The 23405-nt window shown below is 49.2% G+C and overlaps 14 non-coding genes and 10 pseudogenes across 14 annotated transcripts; all 24 read left to right on the top strand.

Annotated features, from left to right (window-relative positions):
• The first annotated feature begins 1401 nt into the window (after positions 1-1401).
• On the top strand, positions 1402-1520 carry LOC127591762 (5S ribosomal RNA). The gene has a single exon (XR_007959961.1). It is a non-coding gene; the product is annotated as a 5S ribosomal RNA (ribosomal RNA).
• Positions 1521-1998: 478 nt separating this feature from the next.
• LOC127591791 (5S ribosomal RNA) lies at positions 1999-2117 on the top strand. Its single transcript, XR_007959990.1, has one exon. It is a non-coding gene; the product is annotated as a 5S ribosomal RNA (ribosomal RNA).
• Positions 2118-2599: 482 nt separating this feature from the next.
• Positions 2600-2718, top strand: LOC127591763 (5S ribosomal RNA). Its single transcript, XR_007959962.1, has one exon. It is a non-coding gene; the product is annotated as a 5S ribosomal RNA (ribosomal RNA).
• A 481-nt stretch (positions 2719-3199) lies between these two features.
• Positions 3200-3318, top strand: LOC127591764 (5S ribosomal RNA). The gene has a single exon (XR_007959963.1). It is a non-coding gene; the product is annotated as a 5S ribosomal RNA (ribosomal RNA).
• Positions 3319-3799: 481 nt separating this feature from the next.
• On the top strand, positions 3800-3918 carry LOC127591766 (5S ribosomal RNA). The gene has a single exon (XR_007959965.1). It is a non-coding gene; the product is annotated as a 5S ribosomal RNA (ribosomal RNA).
• A 480-nt stretch (positions 3919-4398) lies between these two features.
• LOC127591716 (uncharacterized) lies at positions 4399-4507 on the top strand (annotated as a pseudogene).
• Positions 4508-4985: 478 nt separating this feature from the next.
• On the top strand, positions 4986-5104 carry LOC127591702 (5S ribosomal RNA). Its single transcript, XR_007959942.1, has one exon. It is a non-coding gene; the product is annotated as a 5S ribosomal RNA (ribosomal RNA).
• Positions 5105-5584: 480 nt separating this feature from the next.
• On the top strand, positions 5585-5701 carry LOC127591746 (uncharacterized; annotated as a pseudogene).
• A 1217-nt stretch (positions 5702-6918) lies between these two features.
• On the top strand, positions 6919-7037 carry LOC127591782 (5S ribosomal RNA). Its single transcript, XR_007959981.1, has one exon. It is a non-coding gene; the product is annotated as a 5S ribosomal RNA (ribosomal RNA).
• Positions 7038-7518: 481 nt separating this feature from the next.
• Positions 7519-7627, top strand: LOC127591717 (uncharacterized; annotated as a pseudogene).
• A 483-nt stretch (positions 7628-8110) lies between these two features.
• LOC127591703 (5S ribosomal RNA) lies at positions 8111-8229 on the top strand. The gene has a single exon (XR_007959943.1). It is a non-coding gene; the product is annotated as a 5S ribosomal RNA (ribosomal RNA).
• A 480-nt stretch (positions 8230-8709) lies between these two features.
• On the top strand, positions 8710-8826 carry LOC127591739 (uncharacterized; annotated as a pseudogene).
• Positions 8827-10044: 1218 nt separating this feature from the next.
• Positions 10045-10163, top strand: LOC127591783 (5S ribosomal RNA). Its single transcript, XR_007959982.1, has one exon. It is a non-coding gene; the product is annotated as a 5S ribosomal RNA (ribosomal RNA).
• Positions 10164-10644: 481 nt separating this feature from the next.
• On the top strand, positions 10645-10753 carry LOC127591724 (uncharacterized; annotated as a pseudogene).
• A 478-nt stretch (positions 10754-11231) lies between these two features.
• Positions 11232-11350, top strand: LOC127591704 (5S ribosomal RNA). Its single transcript, XR_007959944.1, has one exon. It is a non-coding gene; the product is annotated as a 5S ribosomal RNA (ribosomal RNA).
• Positions 11351-11830: 480 nt separating this feature from the next.
• LOC127591740 (uncharacterized) lies at positions 11831-11947 on the top strand (annotated as a pseudogene).
• A 1217-nt stretch (positions 11948-13164) lies between these two features.
• Positions 13165-13283, top strand: LOC127591767 (5S ribosomal RNA). The gene has a single exon (XR_007959966.1). It is a non-coding gene; the product is annotated as a 5S ribosomal RNA (ribosomal RNA).
• A 481-nt stretch (positions 13284-13764) lies between these two features.
• On the top strand, positions 13765-13873 carry LOC127591719 (uncharacterized; annotated as a pseudogene).
• Positions 13874-14350: 477 nt separating this feature from the next.
• On the top strand, positions 14351-14469 carry LOC127591785 (5S ribosomal RNA). The gene has a single exon (XR_007959984.1). It is a non-coding gene; the product is annotated as a 5S ribosomal RNA (ribosomal RNA).
• A 480-nt stretch (positions 14470-14949) lies between these two features.
• On the top strand, positions 14950-15066 carry LOC127591747 (uncharacterized; annotated as a pseudogene).
• A 1216-nt stretch (positions 15067-16282) lies between these two features.
• On the top strand, positions 16283-16401 carry LOC127591694 (5S ribosomal RNA). Its single transcript, XR_007959934.1, has one exon. It is a non-coding gene; the product is annotated as a 5S ribosomal RNA (ribosomal RNA).
• A 480-nt stretch (positions 16402-16881) lies between these two features.
• LOC127591741 (uncharacterized) lies at positions 16882-16998 on the top strand (annotated as a pseudogene).
• A 1364-nt stretch (positions 16999-18362) lies between these two features.
• LOC127591804 (5S ribosomal RNA) lies at positions 18363-18481 on the top strand. Its single transcript, XR_007960002.1, has one exon. It is a non-coding gene; the product is annotated as a 5S ribosomal RNA (ribosomal RNA).
• A 480-nt stretch (positions 18482-18961) lies between these two features.
• Positions 18962-19070, top strand: LOC127591726 (uncharacterized; annotated as a pseudogene).
• The last annotated feature ends 4335 nt before the right edge of the window (positions 19071-23405 follow it).

A 23405-nucleotide genomic window follows, 5' to 3' on the forward strand; every position in this document is an offset into this window, starting at 1 on the left:
TACAGTGGGGATGGGGCGCTGCTGACTTCGACTCGGGACGTTGTGAACCGGTGGGCAGAGTACTTCGAAGACCTCCTCAACTCCACCAACACGCCTTCCTTTGAGGAAGCAGAGCCTGGGGACTCTGAGGTGGGCTCTCCTATCTCTGTGGTTGAAGTCACCGATGTGGTTAAAAAGCTCCTCGGTGGCAAGGCCCCGGGGGTGGATGAGATCCGCCCGGAGTTCCTCAAGGCTCTGGATGTTGTGGGGCTGTCCTGGTTGACACGCCTCTGCAACATCGCGTGTTGGCTCCTTCAAACGGGGCTCTCCAACTCTCACTGGAGCGTTTCGCAGCCGAGTGTGAAGCGGTTGGGATGAAAATCAGCACCTCCAAATCTGAAACCATGGTCCTCAGTCGGAAAAGGGTGGAGTGCCCCCTCCGGGTCGGGGAGGAGATCTTACCCCAAGTGGAGGAGTTCAAGTATCTTGGGGTCTTGTTCACGAGTGGGGGTAGGAGGGAGCGGGATATCGACAGGCGGATCGGTGCAGCGTCTGCTGTGATGCGGACGTTGTATCGGTCTGTCGTGGTGAAGAAGGAGCTGAGCCAAAGGGCGAAGCTCTCAATTTACCGGTCGATCTACGTCCCAACCCTCACCTATGGTCACGAGCTATGGGTCGTGACCGAAAGAACGAGATCCCGGATACAAGCGGCTGAAATGAGTTTTCTCCGCAGGGTGTCCGGGCTCTCCCTTAGAGATAAGGTGAGGAGCTCAGTCATCCGGGAGAGGCTCAGAGTCGAGCCGCTTCTCCTCCACATCGAGAGGAGCCAGATGAGGTGGCTTGGGCATCTGATTCGGATGCCTCCTGAGCGCCTCCCCGGTGAGGTGTTCCGGTCATGTCCCACCGGGAGGAGACCCCGAGGAAGACCCAGGACACGCTGGAGAGACTATGTCACCCAGCTTGCCTGGGAACGACTCGGGATCCCCCGGGGAGAGCTGGAAGAAGTAGCTAGGGAGAGGGAAGTCTGGGCTTCCCTGCTAAAGCTGTTGCCCCCGCGACCCGGCCCCGGATAAGCGGTAGATGATGGATGGATGGATGGAGAGGGAGCCGTCTGCACGGGGATCGGTCATGATAGCACTTGGACATGAAGCAGCTTGGGATTTCCGCCTGCTGGATGCCTTTGCACCTCCACTGGAAAAGCCCACTTTTGCAACAAACATCAAATACCGCATCTGCGAGCTCGCAGAGGACCGTATGCGAGCCTGACAGGCTGCGCGCTCAAACCACCACGGGAGCGGGCCCCTCCTTTGTGCACTCCGGAGGAGGTTTATTAAATGAAAAAAAAAAATCACCCCACTACTCCACCCCCGACCCAGAACTACCCTGTCTGCTATAAAGAGGACAATTTTCGCAGTTTCCCTCGCTTACGGCCATACTACCCTGAGAACGCCCGATCTCGTCCGATCTCGGAAGCTAAGCAGGGTCGGGCCTGGTTAGTACTTGGATGGGAGACCGCCTGGGAATACCAGGTGCTGTAAGCTTTTGCACCCACCTCCAATTCACAACACGATTCACTGCTCTTTCCAAAAATTTTGGCATTCATTCGTCATTCAACTTTCACTTATCCTGTGGTTTGAAATCGTTTCCTTCACGTTGATTTGACAGATCAACGTCTCTTTGGAATAAAATTAATGTCCAACAGAGGGAGCCGTCTGCACGGGGATCGGTCATGATAGCACTTGGACATGAAACAGCTTGGGATTTCCGCCTGCTGGATGCCTTTGCACCTCCACTGGAAAAGCCCACTTTTGCAACAAACATCAAATACCGCATCTGCGTGCTCGCAGAGGACCGTATGCGAGCCTGACAGGCTGCGCGCTCAAACCACCACGGGAGCGGGCCCCTCCTTCGTGCTCTCGGGAGGAGGTCATTAAATGAAAAAAAATCACCCCACTACTCCATCCCCGACCCGCAAGTGCCCTGTCTGCTATAAAGGGGACAATTTTCACGTTTTCCCTCTCTTACGGCCATACTACCCTGAGAACGCCCGATCTCGTCCGATCTCGGAAGCTAAGCAGGGTCGGGCCTGCTTAGTACTTGGATGGGAGACCGCCTGGGAATACCAGGTGCTGTAAGCTTTTGCACCCACCTCCAATTCTCAACACGATTCACTGCTCTTTCCAAAAATTTTGGCATTCATTCGTCATTCAACTTTCACTTATCCTGTGGTTTGAAATCGTTTCCTTCACGTTGATTTGACAGATCAACGTCTCTTTGGAATAAAATTAATGTCCAACAGAGGGAGCCGTCTGCACGGGGATCGGTCATGATATCACTTGGACATGAAACAGCTTGGGATTTCCGCCTGCTGGATGCCTTTGCACCTCCACTGGAAAAGCCCACTTTTGCAACAAACATCAAATACCGCATCTGCGAGCTCGCAGAGGACCGTATGCGAGCCTGACAGGCTGCGCGCTCAAACCACCACGGGAGCGGGCCCCTCCTTTGTGCACTCCGGAGGAGGTTTATTAAATGAAAAAAAAAAATCACCCCACTACTCCACCCCCGACCCAGAACGACCCTGTCTGCTATAAAGAGGACAATTTTCGCAGTTTCCCTCGCTTACGGCCATACTACCCTGAGAACGCCCGATCTCGTCCGATCTCGGAAGCTAAGCAGGGTCGGGCCTGGTTAGTACTTGGATGGGAGACCGCCTGGGAATACCAGGTGCTGTAAGCTTTTGCACCCACCTCCAATTCACAACACGATTCACTGCTCTTTCCAAAAATTTTGGCATTCATTCGTCATTCAACTTTCACTTATCCTGTGGTTTGAAATCGTTTCCTTCACGTTGATTTGACAGATCAACGTCTCTTTGGAATAAAATTAATGTCCAACAGAGGGAGCCGTCTGCACGGGGATCGGTCATGATAGCACTTGGACATGAAACAGCTTGGGATTTCCGCCTGCTGGATGCCTTTGCACCTCCACTGGAAAAGCCCACTTTTGCAACAAACATCAAATACCGCATCTGCGTGCTCGCAGAGGACCGTATGCGAGCCTGACAGGCTGCGCGCTCAAACCACCACGGGAGGGGCCCCTCCTTCGTGCTCTCGGGAGGAGGTCATTAAATGAAAAAAAAAAAATCACCCCACTACTCCATCCCCGACCCGCAAGTGCCCTGTCTGCTATAAAGGGGACAATTTTCAAGTTTTCCCTCGCTTACGGCCATACTACCCTGAGAACGCCCGATCTCGTCCGATCTCGGAAGCTAAGCAGGGTCGGGCCTGGTTAGTACTTGGATGGGAGACCGCCTGGGAATACCAGGTGCTGTAAGCTTTTGCACCCACCTCCAATTCACAACACGATTCACTGCTCTTTCCAAAAATTTTGGCATTCATTCGTCATTCAACTTTCACTTATCCTGTGGTTTGAAATCGTTTCCTTCACGTTGATTTGACAGATCAACGTCTCTTTGGAATAAAATTAATGTCCAACAGAGGGAGCCGTCTGCACGGGGATCGGTCATGATATCACTTGGACATGAAACAGCTTGGGATTTCCGCCTGCTGGATGCCTTTGCACCTCCACTGGAAAAGCCCACTTTTGCAACAAACATCAAATACCGCATCTGCGTGCTCGCAGAGGACCGTATGCGAGCCTGACAGGCTGCGCGCTCAAACCACCACGGGAGGGGCCCCTCCTTCGTGCTCTCGGGAGGAGGTCATTAAATGAAAAAAAAAAAATCACCCCACTACTCCATCCCCGACCCGCAAGTGCCCTGTCTGCTATAAAGGGGACAATTTTCAAGTTTTCCCTCGCTTACGGCCATACTACCCTGAGAACGCCCGATCTCGTCCGATCTCGGAAGCTAAGCAGGGTCGGGCCTGGTTAGTACTTGGATGGGAGACCGCCTGGGAATACCAGGTGCTGTAAGCTTTTGCACCCACCTCCAATTCACAACACGATTCACTGCTCTTTCCAAAAATTTTGGCATTCATTCGTCATTCAACTTTCACTTATCCTGTGGTTTGAAATCGTTTCCTTCGCGTTGATTTGACAGATCAACGTCTCTTTGGAATAAAATTAATGTCCAACAGAGGGAGCCGTCTGCACGGGGATCGGTCATGATAGCACTTGGACATGAAACAGCTTGGGATTTCCGCCTGCTGGATGCCTTTGCACCTCCCCTGGAAAAGCCCACTTTTGCAACAAACATCAAATACCGCATCTGCGTGCTCGCAGAGGACCGTATGCGAGCCTGACAGGCTGCGCACTCCAACTACCACGGGAGCGGGCCCCTCCTTCGTGCTCTCGGGAGGAGGTCATTAAATGAAAAAAAAAATCACCCCACGACTCCACCCCCGACCCAGAACTGCCCTGTCTGCTATAAAGGGGACAATTTTCACGTTTTCCCTCGCTTACGGCCATACTACCCTGAGAACGCCCGATCTCGGAAGCTAAGCAGGGTCGGGCCTGGTTAGTACTTGGATGGGAGACCGCCTGGGAATACCAGGTGCTGTAAGCTTTTGCACCCACCTCCAATTCACAACACGATTCACTGCTCTTTCCAAAAATTTTGGCATTCATTCGTCATTCAACTTTCACTTATCCTGTGGTTTGAAATCGTTTCCTTCACGTTGATTTGACAGATCAACGTCTCTTTGTAATAAAATTAATGTCCAACAGAGGGAGCCGTCTGCACGGGGATCGGTCATGATAGCACTTGGACATGAAACAGCTTGGGATTTCCGCCGGCTGGATGCCTTTGCACCTCCACTGGAAAAGCCCACTTTTGCAACAAACATCAAATACCGCATCTGCGAGCTCGCAGAACCGTATGCGAGCCTGACAGGCTGCGCGCTCAAACCACCACGGGAGCGGGCCCCTCCTTTGTGCACTCCGGAGGAGGTATATTAAATGAAAAAAAAATCACCCCACTACTCCATCCCCGACCCGCAAGTGCCCTGTCTGCTATAAAGGGGACAATTTTCAATTTTTCCCTCGCTTACTGCCATACTACCCTGAGAACGCCCGATCTCGTCTGATCTCGGAAGCTAAGCATTGTCGGGCCTGGTTAGTACTTGGATGGGAGACCGCCTGGGAATACCAGGTGCTGTAAGCTTTTGCACCCACCTCCAATTCTCAACACGATTCACTGCTCTTTCCAAAAATTTTGGCTTTCATTAGTCATTCAACTTTCACTTATCCTGTGGTTTGAAATCGTTTCCTTCACGTTGATTTGACAGATCAACGTCTCTTTGGAATAAAATTAATGTCCAACAGAGGGAGCCGTCTGCACGTGGATCGGTAATGATAGCACTTGGACATGAAGCAGCTTGGGATTTCCGCCTGCTGGATGCTTTTGCACCTCCACTGGAAAAGCCAACTTTTGCAACAGACATCAAGTACAGCCTCTGCGTGCTCGCAGAGGACCGTATGCGAGCCTGACAGGCTGCGCGCTCAAACCACCACGGGAGCGGGCCCCTCCTTTGTGCACTCCGGAGGAGGTTTATTAAATGAAAAAAAAATCACCCCACTACTCCACCCCCGACCCGGAAGTGCCCTGTCTGCTATAAAGAGGACAATTTTCATTTTTTCCCTCGCTTACGGCCATACTACCCTGAGAACGCCCGATCTCGTCCGATCTCGGAAGCGAAGCAGGGTCGGGCCTGGTTAGTACTTGGATGGGAGACCGCCTGGGAATACAGTGCACTCCGCTTAATAGAACACCGGTTAATAGAGTAATCCGCTTAATAGAGCAAAAGGCTCTGGAACCGATTTGCCTAATGCAATTTCCTATAAAGATACTCCGCTTAGTAGAACAGATCTGCGCTTAATAGAACAGGCCGTAAGCAATGAACATTGTAAACTAGTGCTTTTCGAAGTGTAGCTATCGCGATACTGTACCACTATCGCGAGAAAACGCGGTAGTTCTAGCCGTATACAGGAACAGGTAGCACGCGTCACTCCACACATAGACACACGCACGTCACAATGGCTTCAACTTCATTCAAGAGACGAGGGCTATCACCTGCGGATAAGAAGGACATACTCAGACGATACGATGCATTGCCGGATTCACAGAAGGTACGTCCGCGGTTTCCAGGACTTCCCTCTTATCCAGCGCATTGAGAGGGAAGTCAACCGCAATATTACGGACTCCTGTTTCCAGACAAAAGTAACGAAATTTTTCTCGTGATTTGAGATGTTTGACTGAAGTTGATTAAAGTTGTTGTTTTGTTGTTTGATTAAAGATATGGACGTCCACAGTCGAAATATCTCTTCTAACTCGTCAGCAGGGGTTTTTCAGCGTGCATAACTTGGTCGTCGACGTGTCTGAAGGTGTACCTAATAAAGTGTCTCCGGCTAATAGAAACCCCGCTTAGTAGAACAGAAGCGCTTCGGCCCAATGGTGTTCTATTAAGCGGAGTGCACTGTACCAGGTGCTGTAAGCTTTTGCACCCACCTCCAATTCTCAACACGATTCACTGCTCTTTCCAAAAATTTTGGCTTTCATTCGTCATTCAACTTTCACTTATCCTGTGGTTTGAAATCGTTTCCTACACGTTGATTTGACAGATCAACGTCTCTTTGGAATAAAATTAATGTCCAACAGAGGGAGCCGTCTGCACGGGGATCGGTCATGATATCACTTGGACATGAAACAGCTTGGGATTTCCGCCTGCTGGATGCCTTTGCACCTCCACTGGAAAAGCCCACTTTTGCAACAAACATCAAATACCGCATCTGCGTGCTCGCAGAGGACCGTATGCGAGCCTGACAGGCTGCGCGCTCAAACCACCACGGGAGGGGCCCCTCCTTCGTGCTCTCGGGAGGAGGTCATTAAATGAAAAAAAAAAAATCACCCCACTACTCCATCCCCGACCCGCAAGTGCCCTGTCTGCTATAAAGGGGACAATTTTCAAGTTTTCCCTCGCTTACGGCCATACTACCCTGAGAACGCCCGATCTCGTCCGATCTCGGAAGCTAAGCAGGGTCGGGCCTGGTTAGTACTTGGATGGGAGACCGCCTGGGAATACCAGGTGCTGCAAGCTTTTGCACCCACCTCCAATTCACAACACGATTCACTGCTCTTTCCAAAAATTTTGGCATTCATTCGTCATTCAACTTTCACTTATCCTGTGGTTTGAAATCGTTTCCTTCACGTTGATTTGACAGATCAACGTCTCTTTGGAATAAAATTAATGTCCAACAGAGGGAGCCGTCTGCACGGGGATCGGTCATGATAGCACTTGGACATGAAACAGCTTGGGATTTCCGCCTGCTGGATGCCTTTGCACCTCCCCTGGAAAAGCCCACTTTTGCAACAAACATCAAATACCGCATCTGCGTGCTCGCAGAGGACCGTATGCGAGCCTGACAGGCTGCGCACTCCAACTACCACGGGAGCGGGCCCCTCCTTCGTGCTCTCGGGAGGAGGTCATTAAATGAAAAAAAAAAATCACCCCACGACTCCACCCCCGACCCAGAACTGCCCTGTCTGCTATAAAGGGGACGATTTTCACGTTTTCCCTTGCTTACGGCCATACTACCCTGAGAACGCCCGATCTCGGAAGCTAAGCAGGGTCGGGCCTGGTTAGTACTTGGATGGGAGACCGCCTGGGAATACCAGGTGCTGTAAGCTTTTGCACCCACCTCCAATTCACAACACGATTCACTGCTCTTTCCAAAAATTTTGGCATTCATTCGTCATTCAACTTTCACTTACAGTATCCTGTGGTTTGAAATCGTTTCCTTCACGTTGATTTGACAGATCAACGTCTCTTTGTAATAAAATTAATGTCCAACAGAGGGAGCCGTCTGCACGGGGATCGGTCATGATAGCACTTGGACATGAAACAGCTTGGGATTTCCGCCGGCTGGATGCCTTTGCACCTCCACTGGAAAAGCCCACTTTTGCAACAAACATCAAATACCGCATCTGCGAGCTCGCAGAACCGTATGCGAGCCTGACAGGCTGCGCGCTCAAACCACCACGGGAGCGGGCCCCTCCTTTGTGCACTCCGGAGGAGGTATATTAAATGAAAAAAAAATCACCCCACTACTCCATCCCCGACCCGCAAGTGCCCTGTCTGCTATAAAGGGGACAATTTTCAATTTTTCCCTCGCTTACTGCCATACTACCCTGAGAACGCCCGATCTCGTCTGATCTCGGAAGCTAAGCATTGTCGGGCCTGGTTAGTACTTGGATGGGAGACCGCCTGGGAATACCAGGTGCTGTAAGCTTTTGCACCCACCTCCAATTCTCAACACGATTCACTGCTCTTTCCAAAAATTTTGGCTTTCATTAGTCATTCAACTTTCACTTATCCTGTGGTTTGAAATCGTTTCCTTCACGTTGATTTGACAGATCAACGTCTCTTTGGAATAAAATTAATGTCCAACAGAGGGAGCCGTCTGCACGTGGATCGGTAATGATAGCACTTGGACATGAAGCAGCTTGGGATTTCCGCCTGCTGGATGCTTTTGCACCTCCACTGGAAAAGCCAACTTTTGCAACAGACATCAAGTACAGCCTCTGCGTGCTCGCAGAGGACCGTATGCGAGCCTGACAGGCTGCGCGCTCAAACCACCACGGGAGCGGGCCCCTCCTTTGTGCACTCCGGAGGAGGTTTATTAAATGAAAAAAAAATCACCCCACTACTCCACCCCCGACCCGGAAGTGCCCTGTCTGCTATAAAGAGGACAATTTTCATTTTTTCCCTCGCTTACGGCCATACTACCCTGAGAACGCCCGATCTCGTCCGATCTCGGAAGCTAAGCAGGGTCGGGCCTGGTTAGTACTTGGATGGGAGACCGCCTGGGAATACAGTGCACTCCGCTTAATAGAACACCGGTTAATAGAGTAATCCGCTTAATAGAGCAAAAGGCTCTGGAACCGATTTGCCTAATGCAATTTCCTATAAAGATACTCCGCTTAGTAGAACAGATCTGCGCTTAATAGAACAGGCCGTAAGCAATGAACATTGTAAACTAGTGCTTTTCGAAGTGTAGCTATCGCGATACTGTACCACTATCGCGAGAAAACGCGGTAGTTCTAGCCGTATACAGGAACAGGTAGCACGCGTCACTCCACACATAGACACACGCACGTCACAATGGCTTCAACTTCATTCAAGAGACGAGGGCTATCACCTGCGGATAAGAAGGACATACTCAGACGATACGATGCATTGCCGGATTCACAGAAGGTACGTCCGCGGTTTCCAGGACTTCCCTCTTATCCAGCGCATTGAGAGGGAAGTCAACCGCAATATTACGGACTCCTGTTTCCAGACAAAAGTAACGAAATTTTTCTCGTGATTTGAGATGTTTGACTGAAGTTGATTAAAGTTGTTGTTTTGTTGTTTGATTAAAGATATGGACGTCCACAGTCGAAATATCTCTTCTAACTCGTCAGCAGGGGTTTTTCAGCGTGCATAACTTGGTCGTCGACGTGTCTGAAGGTGTACCTAATAAAGTGTCTCCGGCTAATAGAAACCCCGCTTAGTAGAACAGAAGCGCTTCGGCCCAATGGTGTTCTATTAAGCGGAGTGCACTGTACCAGGTGCTGTAAGCTTTTGCACCCACCTCCAATTCTCAACACGATTCACTGCTCTTTCCAAAAATTTTGGCTTTCATTCGTCATTCAACTTTCACTTATCCTGTGGTTTGAAATCGTTTCCTACACGTTGATTTGACAGATCAACGTCTCTTTGGAATAAAATTAATGTCCAACAGAGGGAGCCGTCTGCACGGGGATCGGTCATGATATCACTTGGACATGAAACAGCTTGGGATTTCCGCCTGCTGGATGCCTTTGCACCTCCACTGGAAAAGCCCACTTTTGCAACAAACATCAAATACCGCATCTGCGTGCTCGCAGAGGACCGTATGCGAGCCTGACAGGCTGCGCGCTCAAACCACCACGGGAGGGGCCCCTCCTTCGTGCTCTCGGGAGGAGGTCATTAAATGAAAAAAAAAAAAATCACCCCACTACTCCATCCCCGACCCGCAAGTGCCCTGTCTGCTATAAAGGGGACAATTTTCAAGTTTTCCCTCGCTTACGGCCATACTACCCTGAGAACGCCCGATCTCGTCCGATCTCGGAAGCTAAGCAGGGTCGGGCCTGGTTAGTACTTGGATGGGAGACCGCCTGGGAATACCAGGTGCTGCAAGCTTTTGCACCCACCTCCAATTCACAACACGATTCACTGCTCTTTCCAAAAATTTTGGCATTCATTCGTCATTCAACTTTCACTTATCCTGTGGTTTGAAATCGTTTCCTTCACGTTGATTTGACAGATCAACGTCTCTTTGGAATAAAATTAATGTCCAACAGAGGGAGCCGTCTGCACGGGGATCGGTCATGATAGCACTTGGACATGAAACAGCTTGGGATTTCCGCCTGCTGGATGCCTTTGCACCTCCCCTGGAAAAGCCCACTTTTGCAACAAACATCAAATACCGCATCTGCGTGCTCGCAGAGGACCGTATGCGAGCCTGACAGGCTGCGCACTCCAACTACCACGGGAGCGGGCCCCTCCTTCGTGCTCTCGGGAGGAGGTCATTAAATGAAAAAAAAAAATCACCCCACGACTCCACCCCCGACCCAGAACTGCCCTGTCTGCTATAAAGGGGACGATTTTCACGTTTTCCCTCGCTTACGGCCATACTACCCTGAGAACGCCCGATCTCGGAAGCTAAGCAGGGTCGGGCCTGGTTAGTACTTGGATGGGAGACCGCCTGGGAATACCAGGTGCTGCAAGCTTTTGCACCCACCTCCAATTCACAACACGATTCACTGCTCTTTCCAAAAATTTTGGCATTCATTCGTCATTCAACTTTCACTTATCCTGTGGTTTGAAATCGTTTCCTTCACGTTGATTTGACAGATCAACGTCTCTTTGTAATAAAATTAATGTCCAACAGAGGGAGCCGTCTGCACGGGGATCGGTCATGATAGCACTTGGACATGAAACAGCTTGGGATTTCCGCCGGCTGGATGCCTTTGCACCTCCACTGGAAAAGCCCACTTTTGCAACAAACATCAAATACCGCATCTGCGAGCTCGCAGAACCGTATGCGAGCCTGACAGGCTGCGCGCTCAAACCACCACGGGAGCGGGCCCCTCCTTTGTGCACTCCGGAGGAGGTATATTAAATGAAAAAAAAATCACCCCACTACTCCATCCCCGACCCGCAAGTGCCCTGTCTGCTATAAAGGGGACAATTTTCAATTTTTCCCTCGCTTACTGCCATACTACCCTGAGAACGCCCGATCTCGTCTGATCTCGGAAGCTAAGCATTGTCGGGCCTGGTTAGTACTTGGATGGGAGACCGCCTGGGAATACCAGGTGCTGTAAGCTTTTGCACCCACCTCCAATTCTCAACACGATTCACTGCTCTTTCCAAAAATTTTGGCTTTCATTAGTCATTCAACTTTCACTTATCCTGTGGTTTGAAATCGTTTCCTTCACGTTGATTTGACAGATCAACGTCTCTTTGGAATAAAATTAATGTCCAACAGAGGGAGCCGTCTGCACGTGGATCGGTAATGATAGCACTTGGACATGAAGCAGCTTGGGATTTCCGCCTGCTGGATGCTTTTGCACCTCCACTGGAAAAGCCAACTTTTGCAACAGACATCAAGTACAGCCTCTGCGTGCTCGCAGAGGACCGTATGCGAGCCTGACAGGCTGCGCGCTCAAACCACCACGGGAGCGGGCCCCTCCTTTGTGCACTCCGGAGGAGGTTTATTAAATGAAAAAAAAATCACCCCACTACTCCACCCCCGACCCGGAAGTGCCCTGTCTGCTATAAAGAGGACAATTTTCATTTTTTCCCTCGCTTACGGCCATACTACCCTGAGAACGCCCGATCTCGTCCGATCTCGGAAGCTAAGCAGGGTCGGGCCTGGTTAGTACTTGGATGGGAGACCGCCTGGGAATACAGTGCACTCCGCTTAATAGAACACCGGTTAATAGAGTAATCCGCTTAATAGAGCAAAAGGCTCTGGAACCGATTTGCCTAATGCAATTTCCTATAAAGATACTCCGCTTAGTAGAACAGATCTGCGCTTAATAGAACAGGCCGTAAGCAATGAACATTGTAAACTAGTGCTTTTCGAAGTGTAGCTATCGCGATACTGTACCACTATCGCGAGAAAACGCGGTAGTTCTAGCCGTATACAGGAACAGGTAGCACGCGTCACTCCACACATAGACACACGCACGTCACAATGGCTTCAACTTCATTCAAGAGACGAGGGCTATCACCTGCGGATAAGAAGGACATACTCAGACGATACGATGCATTGCCGGATTCACAGAAGGTACGTCCGCGGTTTCCAGGACTTCCCTCTTATCCAGCGCATTGAGAGGGAAGTCAACCGCAATATTACGGACTCCTGTTTCCAGACAAAAGTAACGAAATTTTTCTCGTGATTTGAGATGTTTGACTGAAGTTGATTAAAGTTGTTGTTTTGTTGTTTGATTAAAGATATGGACGTCCACAGTCGAAATATCTCTTCTAACTCGTCAGCAGGGGTTTTTCAGCGTGCATAACTTGGTCGTCGACGTGTCTGAAGGTGTACCTAATAAAGTGTCTCCGGCTAATAGAAACCCCGCTTAGTAGAACAGAAGCGCTTCGGCCCAATGGTGTTCTATTAAGCGGAGTGCACTGTACCAGGTGCTGTAAGCTTTTGCACCCACCTCCAATTCTCAACACGATTCACTGCTCTTTCCAAAAATTTTGGCTTTCATTCGTCATTCAACTTTCACTTATCCTGTGGTTTGAAATCGTTTCCTTCACGTTGATTTGACAGATCAACGTCTCTTTGGAATAAAATTAATGTCCAACAGAGGGAGCCGTCTGCACGGGGATCGGTCATGATATCACTTGGACATGAAACAGCTTGGGATTTCCGCCTGCTGGATGCCTTTGCACCTCCACTGGAAAAGCCCACTTTTGCAACAAACATCAAATACCGCATCTGCGTGCTCGCAGAGGACCGTATGCGAGCCTGACAGGCTGCGCGCTCAAACCACCACGGGAGGGGCCCCTCCTTCGTGCTCTCGGGAGGAGGTCATTAAATGAAAAAAAAAAAATCACCCCACTACTCCATCCCCGACCCGCAAGTGCCCTGTCTGCTATAAAGGGGACAATTTTCAAGTTTTCCCTCGCTTACGGCCATACTACCCTGAGAACGCCCGATCTCGTCCGATCTCGGAAGCTAAGCAGGGTCGGGCCTGGTTAGTACTTGGATGGGAGACCGCCTGGGAATACCAGGTGCTGTAAGCTTTTGCACCCACCTCCAATTCACAACACGATTCACTGCTCTTTCCAAAAATTTTGGCATTCATTCGTCATTCAACTTTCACTTATCCTGTGGTTTGAAATCGTTTCCTTCACGTTGATTTGACAGATCAACGTCTCTTTGGAATAAAATTAATGTCCAACAGAGGGAGCCGTCTGCACGGGGATCGGTCATGATAGCACTTGGACATGAAACAGCTTGGGATTTCCGCCTGCTGGATGCCTTTGCACCTCCCCTGGAAAAGCCCACTTTTGCAACAAACATCAAATACCGCATCTGCGTGCTCGCAGAGGACCGTATGCGAGCCTGACAGGCTGCGCACTCCAACTACCACGGGAGCGGGCCCCTCCTTCGTGCTCTCGGGAGGAGGTCATTAAATGAAAAAAAAAAATCACCCCACGACTCCACCCCCGACCCAGAACTGCCCTGTCTGCTATAAAGGGGACGATTTTCACGTTTTCCCTCGCTTACGGCCATACTACCCTGAGAACGCCCGATCTCGGAAGCTAAGCAGGGTCGGGCCTGGTTAGTACTTGGATGGGAGACCGCCTGGGAATACCAGGTGCTGTAAGCTTTTGCACCCACCTCCAATTCACAACACGATTCACTGCTCTTTCCAAAAATTTTGGCATTCATTCGTCATTCAACTTTCACTTATCCTGTGGTTTGAAATCGTTTCCTTCACGTTGATTTGACAGATCAACGTCTCTTTGTAATAAAATTAATGTCCAACAGAGGGAGCCGTCTGCACGGGGATCGGTCATGATAGCACTTGGACATGAAACAGCTTGGGATTTCCGCCTGCTGGATGCCTTTGCACCTCCACTGGAAAAGCCCACTTTTGCAACAAACATCAAATACCGCATCTGCGAGCTCGCAGAACCGTATGCGAGCCTGACAGGCTGCGCGCTCAAACCACCACGGGAGCGGGCCCCTCCTTTGTGCACTCCGGAGGAGGTATATTAAATGAAAAAAAATCACCCCACTACTCCATCCCCGACCCGCAAGTGCCCTGTCTGCTATAAAGGGGACAATTTTAGATTTTTCCCTCGCTTACTGCCATACTACCCTGAGAACGCCCGATCTCGTCTGATCTCGGAAGCTAAGCAGGGTCGGGCCTGGTTAGTACTTGGATGGGAGACCGCCTGGGAATACCAGGTGCTGTAAGCTTTTGCACCCACCTCCAATTCTCAACACGATTCACTGCTCTTTCCAAAAATTTTGGCTTTCATTAGTCATTCAACTTTCACTTATCCTGTGGTTTGAAATCGTTTCCTTCACGTTGATTTGACAGATCAACGTCTCTTTGGAATAAAATTAATGTCCAACAGAGGGAGCCGTCTGCACGTGGATCGGTAATGATAGCACTTGGACATGAAGCAGCTTGGGATTTCCGCCTGCTGGATGCTTTTGCACCTCCACTGGAAAAGCCAACTTTTGCAACAGACATCAAGTACAGCCTCTGCGTGCTCGCAGAGGACCGTATGCGAGCCTGACAGGCTGCGCGCTCAAACCACCACGGGAGCGGGCCCCTCCTTTGTGCACTCCGGAGGAGGTTTATTAAATGAAAAAAAAATCACCCCACTACTCCACCCCCGACCCGGAAGTGCCCTGTCTGCTATAAAGAGGACAATTTTCATTTTTTCCCTCGCTTACGGCCATACTACCCTGAGAACGCCCGATCTCGTCCGATCTCGGAAGCGAAGCAGGGTCGGGCCTGGTTAGTACTTGGATGGGAGACCGCCTGGGAATACAGTGCACTCCGCTTAATAGAACACCGGTTAATAGAGTAATCCGCTTAATAGAGCAAAAGGCTCTGGAACCGATTTGCCTAATGCAATTTCCTATAAAGATACTCCGCTTAGTAGAACAGATCTCCGCTTAATAGAACAGGCCGTAAGCAATGAACATTGTAAACTAGTGCTTTTCGAAGTGTAGCTATCGCGATACTGTACCACTATCGCGAGAAAACGCGGTAGTTCTAGCCGTATACAGGAACAGGTAGCACGCGTCACTCCACACATAGACACACGCACGTCACAATGGCTTCAACTTCATTCAAGAGACGAGGGCTATCACCTGCGGATAAGAAGGACATACTCAGACGATACGATGCATTGCCGGATTCACAGAAGGTACGTCCGCGGTTTCCAGGACTTCCCTCTTATCCAGCGCATTGAGAGGGAAGTCAACCGCAATATTACGGACTCCTGTTTCCAGACAAAAGTAACGAAATTTTTCTCGTGATTTGAGATGTTTGACTGAAGTTGATTAAAGTTGTTGTTTTGTTGTTTGATTAAAGATATGGACGTCCACAGTCGAAATATCTCTTCTAACTCGTCAGCAGGGGTTTTTCAGCGTGCATAACTTGGTCGTCGACGTGTCTGAAGGTGTACCTAATAAAGTGTCTCCGGCTAATAGAAACCCCGCTTAGTAGAACAGAAGCGCTTCGGCCCAATGGTGTTCTATTAAGCGGAGTGCACTGTACCAGGTGCTGTAAGCTTTTGCACCCACCTCCAATTCTCAACACGATTCACTGCTCTTTCCAAAAATTTTGGCTTTCATTCGTCATTCAACTTTCACTTATCCTGTGGTTTGAAATCGTTTCCTTCACGTTGATTTGACAGATCAACGTCTCTTTGGAATAAAATTAATGTCCAACAGAGGGAGCCGTCTGCACGGGGATCGGTCATGATATCACTTGGACATGAAACAGCTTGGGATTTCCGCCTGCTGGATGCCTTTGCACCTCCACTGGAAAAGCCCACTTTTGCAACAAACATCAAATACCGCATCTGCGTGCTCGCAGAGGACCGTATGCGAGCCTGACAGGCTGCGCGCTCCAACCACCACGGGAGCGGGCCCCTCCTTCGTGCTCTCGGGAGGAGGTCATTAAATGAAAAAAAAAATCACCCCACTACCCCATCCCCGACCCGCAAGTGCCCTGTCTGCTATAAAGGGGACAATTTTCACGTTTTCCCTCGCTTACGGCCATACTACCCTGAGAACGCCCGATCCCGTCCGATCTCGGAAGCTAAGCAGGGTCGGGCCTGGTTAGTACTTGGATGGGAGACCGCCTGGGAATACCAGGTGCTGTAAGCTTTTGCACCCACCTCCAATTCTCAACACGATTCACTGCTCTTTCCAAAAATTTTGGCTTTCATTAGTCATTCAACTTTCACTTATCCTGTGGTTTGAAATTGTTTCCTTCACGTTGATTTGACAGATCAACGTCTCTTTGGAATAAAATTAATGTCCAACAGAGGGAGCCGTCTGCACGTGGATCGGTAATGATAGCACTTGGACATGAAGCAGCTTGGGATTTCCGCCTGCTGGATTCTTTTGCACCTCCACTGGAAAAGCCAACTTTTGCAACAGACATCAAGTACAGCCTCTGCGTGCTCGCAGAGGACCGTATGCGAGCCTGACAGGCTGCGCGCTCAAACCACCACGGGAGCGGGCCTCTCCTTTGTGCACTCCGGAGGACGTTTATTAAATGAAAAAAAAATCACCCCACTACTCCACCCCCGACCCGGAAGTGCCCTGTCTGCTATAAAGAGGACAATTTTCATTTTTTCCCTCGCTTACGGCCATACTACCCTGAGAACGCCCGATCTCGTCCGATCTCGGAAGCTAAGCAGGGTCGGGCCTGGTTAGTACTTGGATGGGAGACCGCCTGGGAATACAGTGCACTCCGCTTAATAGAACACCGGTTAATAGAGTAATCCGCTTAATAGAGAAAAAGGCTCTGGAACCGATTTGCCTAATGCAATTTCCTATAAAGATACTCCGCTTAGTAGAACAGGTCTCCGCTTAATAGAACAGGCCGTAAGCAATGAACATTGTAAACTAGTGCTTTTCGAAGTCTAGCTATCGCGATACTGTACCACTATCGCGAGAAAACGCGGTAGTTCTAGCCGTATACAGTAACAGGTAGCACGCGTCACTCCACACATAGACACACGCACGTCACAATGGCTTCAACTTCATTCAAGAGACGAGAGAGAGACGAAGTGTAGCTATCGCGATACTGTACCACTATCGCGAGAAAACGCGGTAGTTCTAGCCGTATACAGTAACAGGTAGCACGCGTCACTCCACACATAGACACACGCACGTCACAATGGCTTCAACTTCATTCAAGAGACGAGGGCTATCACCTGCGGATAAGAAGGACATACTCAGACGATACGATGCATTGCCGGATTCACAGAAGGTACGCCCGCGGTTTCCAGGACTTCCCTCTTATCCAGCGCATTGAGAGGGAAGTCAACCGCAAAATTACGGACTCCTGTTTCCAGACAAAAGTAACGAAATTTTTCTCGTGATTTGAGATGTTTGACTGAAGTTGATTAAAGTTGTTGTTTTGTTGTTTGATTAAAGATATGGACGTCCACAGTCGAAATATCTCTTCTAACTCGTCAGCAGGGGTTTTTCTGCGTGCATAACTTGGTCGTCGACGTGTCTGAAGGTGTACCTAATAAAGTGTCTCCGGCTAATAGAAACCCCGCTTAGTAGAACAGAAGCGCTTCGGCCCAATGGTGTTCTATTAAGCGGAGTGCACTGTACCAGGTGCTGTAAGCTTTTGCACCCACCTCCAATTCTCAACACGATTCACTGCTCTTTCCAAAAATTTTGGCTTTCATTCGTCATTCAACTTTCACTTATCCTGTGGTTTGAAATTGTTTCCTTCACGTTGATTTGACAGATCAACGTCTCTTTGGAATAAAATTAATGTCCAACAGAGGGAGCCGTCTGCACGCGGATCGGTCATGATAGCACTTGGACATGAAGCAGCTTGGGATTTCCGCCTGCTGGATGCCTTTGCAACTCCAATGGAAAAGCCCACTTTTGCAACAAACATCAAATACCGCGTCTGCGTGCTCGCAGAGGACCGTATGCGAGCCTGACAGGCTGCGCGCTCAAACCACCACGGGAGCGGGCCCCTCCTTCGTGCTCTCGGGAGGAGGTCATTAAATGAAAAAAAAAATCACCCCACTACTCCATCCCCGACCCGCAAGTGCCCTGTCTGCTATAAAGGGGACAATTTTCACGTTTCCATCGCTTACGGCCATACTACTTTGAGAACGCCCGATCTCGTCCGATCTCGGAAGCTAAGCAGGGTCGGACCTGGTTAGCACTTGGATGGGAGACCGCCTGGGAATACCTGGTGCTGTAAGCTTTTGCACCCACCTCCAATTCACAACACGATTCACTGCTCTTTCCAAAAATTTTGGCATTCATTCGTCATTCAAGTTTCACTTATCCTGTGGTTTGAAATCGTTTCCTTCACGTTGATTTGACAGATCAACGTCTCTTTGGAATAAAATTAATGTCCAACAGAGGGAGCCGTCTGCACGCGGATCGGTCATGATAGCACTTGGACATGAAGCAGCTTGGGATTTCCGCCTGCTGGATGCCTTTGCAACTCCACTGGAAAAGCCCACTTTTGCAACAAACATCAAATACCGCGTCTGCGTGCTCGCAGAGGACCGTATGCGAGCCTGACAGGCTGCGCGCTCAAACCACCACGGGAGCGGGCCCCTCCTTCGTGCTCTCGGGAGGAGGTCATTAAATGAAAAAAAAAATCACCCCACTACTCCACCCCCGACCCGGAAGTGCCCGGTCTGCTATAAAGGGGACAATCTTCACATTTTCCCTCGCTTACGGCCATACTACCCTGAGAACGCCCGATCTCGGAAGCTAAGCAGGGTCGGGCCTGGTTAGTACTTGGATGGGAGACCGCCTGGGTATACCAGGTGCTGTAAGCTTTTGCACCCACCTCCAATTCTCAACACGATTCACTGCTCTTTCCAAAAGTTTTGGCATTCATTCGTCATTCAACTTTCACTTATCCTGTGGTTTGAAATCGTTTCCTTCACATCGATTTGTTTTGAGGAATGGGAGCTGTCAATTTGCTCTTGGCCCTTCCTTGGTTACAGATTCTTTTATCTCTCTATAATGTGGAAGAAGACCCAACACCACGTTGTCTTTTCTTCAGTTTATCGCAACGCAACACAAATCGATTCGGGCTCCTGTGAGTCTCAGATTTGATCAAGAAGCCCCGAGCAACTTCAGTCACACGTACAGATAGGCATGGTATGTTAATTATGTTAATTAGCGGCGGGCAGTCCTTCCCCTTATGTAAAAATCTGAAACAAAGAAAGTCAAGCAAAGTTCGATCTTGGCATTTTGACAAAGTACAGAGAATATCTGCTGGTCCACAAATCTTGAGATTAGGTTTCCTCTTCGAAGGCACTTCACAGCCTTCAGGGACTTTTACGATGTGGGGGACGCAGAAGACGGCCAGGGGGCTGTTAATCACTCAAGGGCAATTAGGGCCCCAACTTCACCCTCCACTCTTTGTTTTAAGTACAAGCAGATGTTCAGGACAGAGACTAGTGTCAATAGTTCTCATAGCAAGATGAAATTCATCAACAATGTTCTACTACTACTTCTGGCGGAATAATTCCTTAACAAATCCCTCTCTTGATCACAATAAATATTGTGATCACAAAACTTCGGTGTCAAACTCCGTCGTCAAAGCGGGACAACCAACCCCATCTTGTGCAAAGCATCATCAAATAAACTACAGCCGGAAATAACAGTCTCAGTGAAGCCTGCCACCAGTGCCCACATTAGTAGAGAAATAGAGACCAAAATAACCAGTATAATCAGGAAGATATGTTATTAGTTCTGGGCCCCCTGAGAACTTTGTCTTGGTTTCACGTCCAGTCGTCCTTCCAAAGGTCACTTTTGAAGTTGGAGACGCTTCTTGGGGCTGACACATTCCTTCCCGGTAGACAGCATGATGGGTCCTTTGTGTCACTCTGCGTGGTCCCATTCATCTCGGCTGGTGCCACTTCCGCTGTAGGACCCCCAGATACACATGCTCGGGATACGTCTGTGGTTTCATGGGGTGTTCACCCTGGAGTCTCGTCCGCTCCTGAAAATAGGAGACGAGAACACTCAATGACTCCTTGTCTGCTTCATGGGGAATCGTTTGTTGAAGAGCCCCCGGTCCATGGATTGCCATGGAGCGGGGAACTCCTGGTCACGTCCCATCTTAAAAGGTGTGAGACCCGTGGTGGACTTAACGGTGGACCTCATGGTGAAAGCGCAAGTGGTAGCGTCTCATCCCAATCCGATTTCTCTGAGGTCATCACCATCGGAGTGTTTGATACAAGCCTCTGATTCGTTGGTTCGAGCTTACCTTGAATTGCAGATAAAAAACCCATGCCTCCCGAATTGGAGTCTTCAATTTAGTTGCCGACAGGACTGGACGTCCATCAATTTCATGCCGATACAAACCAGTCTCATCCTGGCCACCCGGTTAGTTCTTCTCCTCCGGGATACCCTCTCTTGGTCTGAAATAAGGTTGTTAGTTTGGAAAATATACAATTTCCCATTTTTGATTCCACTTCCATCACTAAAGATCAAGTCGTCTTCTACTGTCTCTTTAGTCATCTAGTCTGCTTTGTCATTCCCTACTTTTACGTGGGAAAAGTCCTTCTAATATGTGTCCTGCATTTAATAACTACTTCTTTTGGTTTTAGCAGAGCCTCTCTAAGTTTTTGTTTCTTTGTTTTTTCTTCACGCAATGTTGCATCGATGTTCCTGTGGCATTCATTCATTCATTCATCTTCCGAGCCGCTTGATCCTCACTAGGGTCGCGGGGGGTGCTGGAGCCTATCCCAGCTGTCTTCGGGCAGTAGGCGGGGGACACCCTGAATCGGTTGCCAGCCAATCACAGGGCACACAGAGACGTACAACCATCCACGCTCACACTCACACCTAGGGACAATTTAGAGTGTTCAATCAGCCTGCCACGCATGTTTTTGGATTGTTGGAGGAAACCGGAGCACCCGGAGAAAACCCACGCAGGCCCGGGGAGAACATGCAAACTCCACGCAGGGAGGCCGGAGCCGGAATCGAACCCGGTACCTGTGCACTGTGAAGCCGACGTGCTAACCACTGGACTACCAGGCCGCCCTGTGCAGTTTATTAAATTTTTTATTGTAAATATTTGCCTCATGCTGCCGCATATCTGATGCATGCTGAATGTTTTTGCTCAATTGGGTCCAATTGCATGCTGACGTATGTCAAAATGAATCAAAATTAGTCTTTTACTTCCCTGTTGTTCACGTTCCTGCCAGTCACATTCCCCTCTCTTTTCTGAAAAAGAACTACAGAAACAGAACCTTCTTTTTCAGAAACCTCTAAGTAAATCAGCTAGACCAGGCTGCACAAAAGAAACCGGCATCGCTGTACCTTCTGATGTGTTCAGTCTCCCTGAAAATATAAAGGCAGTGTGCATTGTAATTTTCACATGCGATAGTTTGAAACCGCAAAAAGCCAAATGTCAAAGGACCCACCTTGCGGCTTCCAAAGAGCAAATCTTAGATGATCCATCGATAAGAACATTACCATACCGAATAAGTACACCGTCATCCGTAGGTCGGAAAGAGTAGAGTAGCTGTTTAAGCACTTGGATAAAAATTCCAGAAGACAAAATCGAATACGTGGGGCAACCGAGTGTAGTAAAATTTAACTCCAAGGTGAGAGAATGAGAAAATTCCCTATACGATTCTGAAAGTGATATGTGAAAAAAAACGTAGCTAAATCGATTACAAAAAAGGTGTACGAATGAGAATTTTTGGATATTTGAGTAGACGGCAAAAAAGTATGAGCGGCGCGGCCATGTCAGGCCTAGATACCAGTCAATGAGATGAGATCCTCTGACAGGTCCACTCTGGCTGCCACACCCTTCAGGCCCTACAATAATTGAGGAGGAGGGAACATTAAATAAATTGCCTTGTGTTTCACCCAACCAGGCCATGCGATAAATTTCAATCTCTAGTTTGTCAAAAGCATTGTGCAGTGGGAAGGACCGATCAGCGGATGGTAAGGTCATATGGAGGAAGTCTAAGGAGACCAAAGCCGATACTGTTGGAAGACAGAGTTCAGTGGTGGGTCATCGGCTGACTTTAGCAACAGTCAGCCTTGTATCAGCAGGCATTGGGAGCAAGTGTGGTCCAGCATGTTCAAGTTCATGACAGTCTTTCAGTGAGGCCAGCAGTGATCCCTATTGTTGGGGATTCGGGTACCCATGGAGCAGATGGGTATTGTCCATTTGGGGGTGCCGTATCCTGTCATTGTTGTTGGTTTTGCGGAGGAGGAGTCAGAGCTTGTTGATCATAGCCTGATTGATGAACAGGTGGGTGCCGGCGGTGCGGGCATTTCCTTGTCCAATGATTCACATCACCACAAATGAAACAGCCAGCTTGGCTCACGTGACTTCCTCGTCCACGCCCACCTTCCCGTCTCGAACCTCCCCCCAGCCATGCGTCTCGGCCCTGCCTTGTGGGGAGGCCGTAATGTTGAGGTGTGGCTTGGAGCTGCGGTGTGGGTGTGATCAGCCGTGGTGGAGCCTGTTGAGAGACACTGATTGACATTTGATTAGATCTCCCAAGTTTCTCTCTTTTGCATGCATTACTGGAGGCTCTCTTAGCCTCTTGTACTTGTGGATTCAAAAAGTCGTTTTGTAGCTTGGATGTTTTCTCAGTCTCTTCCTCGGCTCTCATTCGAGATTGCTGCACATAATATAGGAAATGAGTTCGCCAGTTCACGTCATCTGAAGTGGGGATAGTGGGAGAGTTAGTCATCATTTTCTGCACATCATACGGACAACCCCCCAGCACTGCTTGCCTGAACAAAGCTTGATTCAATGGATGACTATTGGGGTTCTGTCCTGTGACAGTCACCCAAGCATCCATACAATTAACCAAATAAGTCATTGGGTGTACCTCAGATAGCAATTCAAACGCCAGTTGTTGTGAAGGACCCAATGTTGTTGGATAAAGGGAACTCAGCGCGTCTGATTTTCTATCATTCAACCTAGTCAATTTGCAAGAGGCTATTCCCTCTAAAAGGTCCGTAATCTCTTTGGGTAAATACTTACTCTTAAGCCAGTCTATTGCCCACAATTGTATGTCATAGTAAGTTTTAGGCAAATCCAGCAACATTTGCCTCGTCAATTCAGTCTCCTTAGTTACAATAGTGGTCGCATCCCAAACACTCATGCTCTCATTATCCTGTTTAATTTG

The sequence above is a fragment of the Hippocampus zosterae genome, chromosome 18 (assembly GCF_025434085.1).
Source record: "Hippocampus zosterae strain Florida chromosome 18, ASM2543408v3, whole genome shotgun sequence".
In the NCBI taxonomy this organism is placed as follows: Eukaryota; Metazoa; Chordata; class Actinopteri; order Syngnathiformes; family Syngnathidae; genus Hippocampus; species Hippocampus zosterae.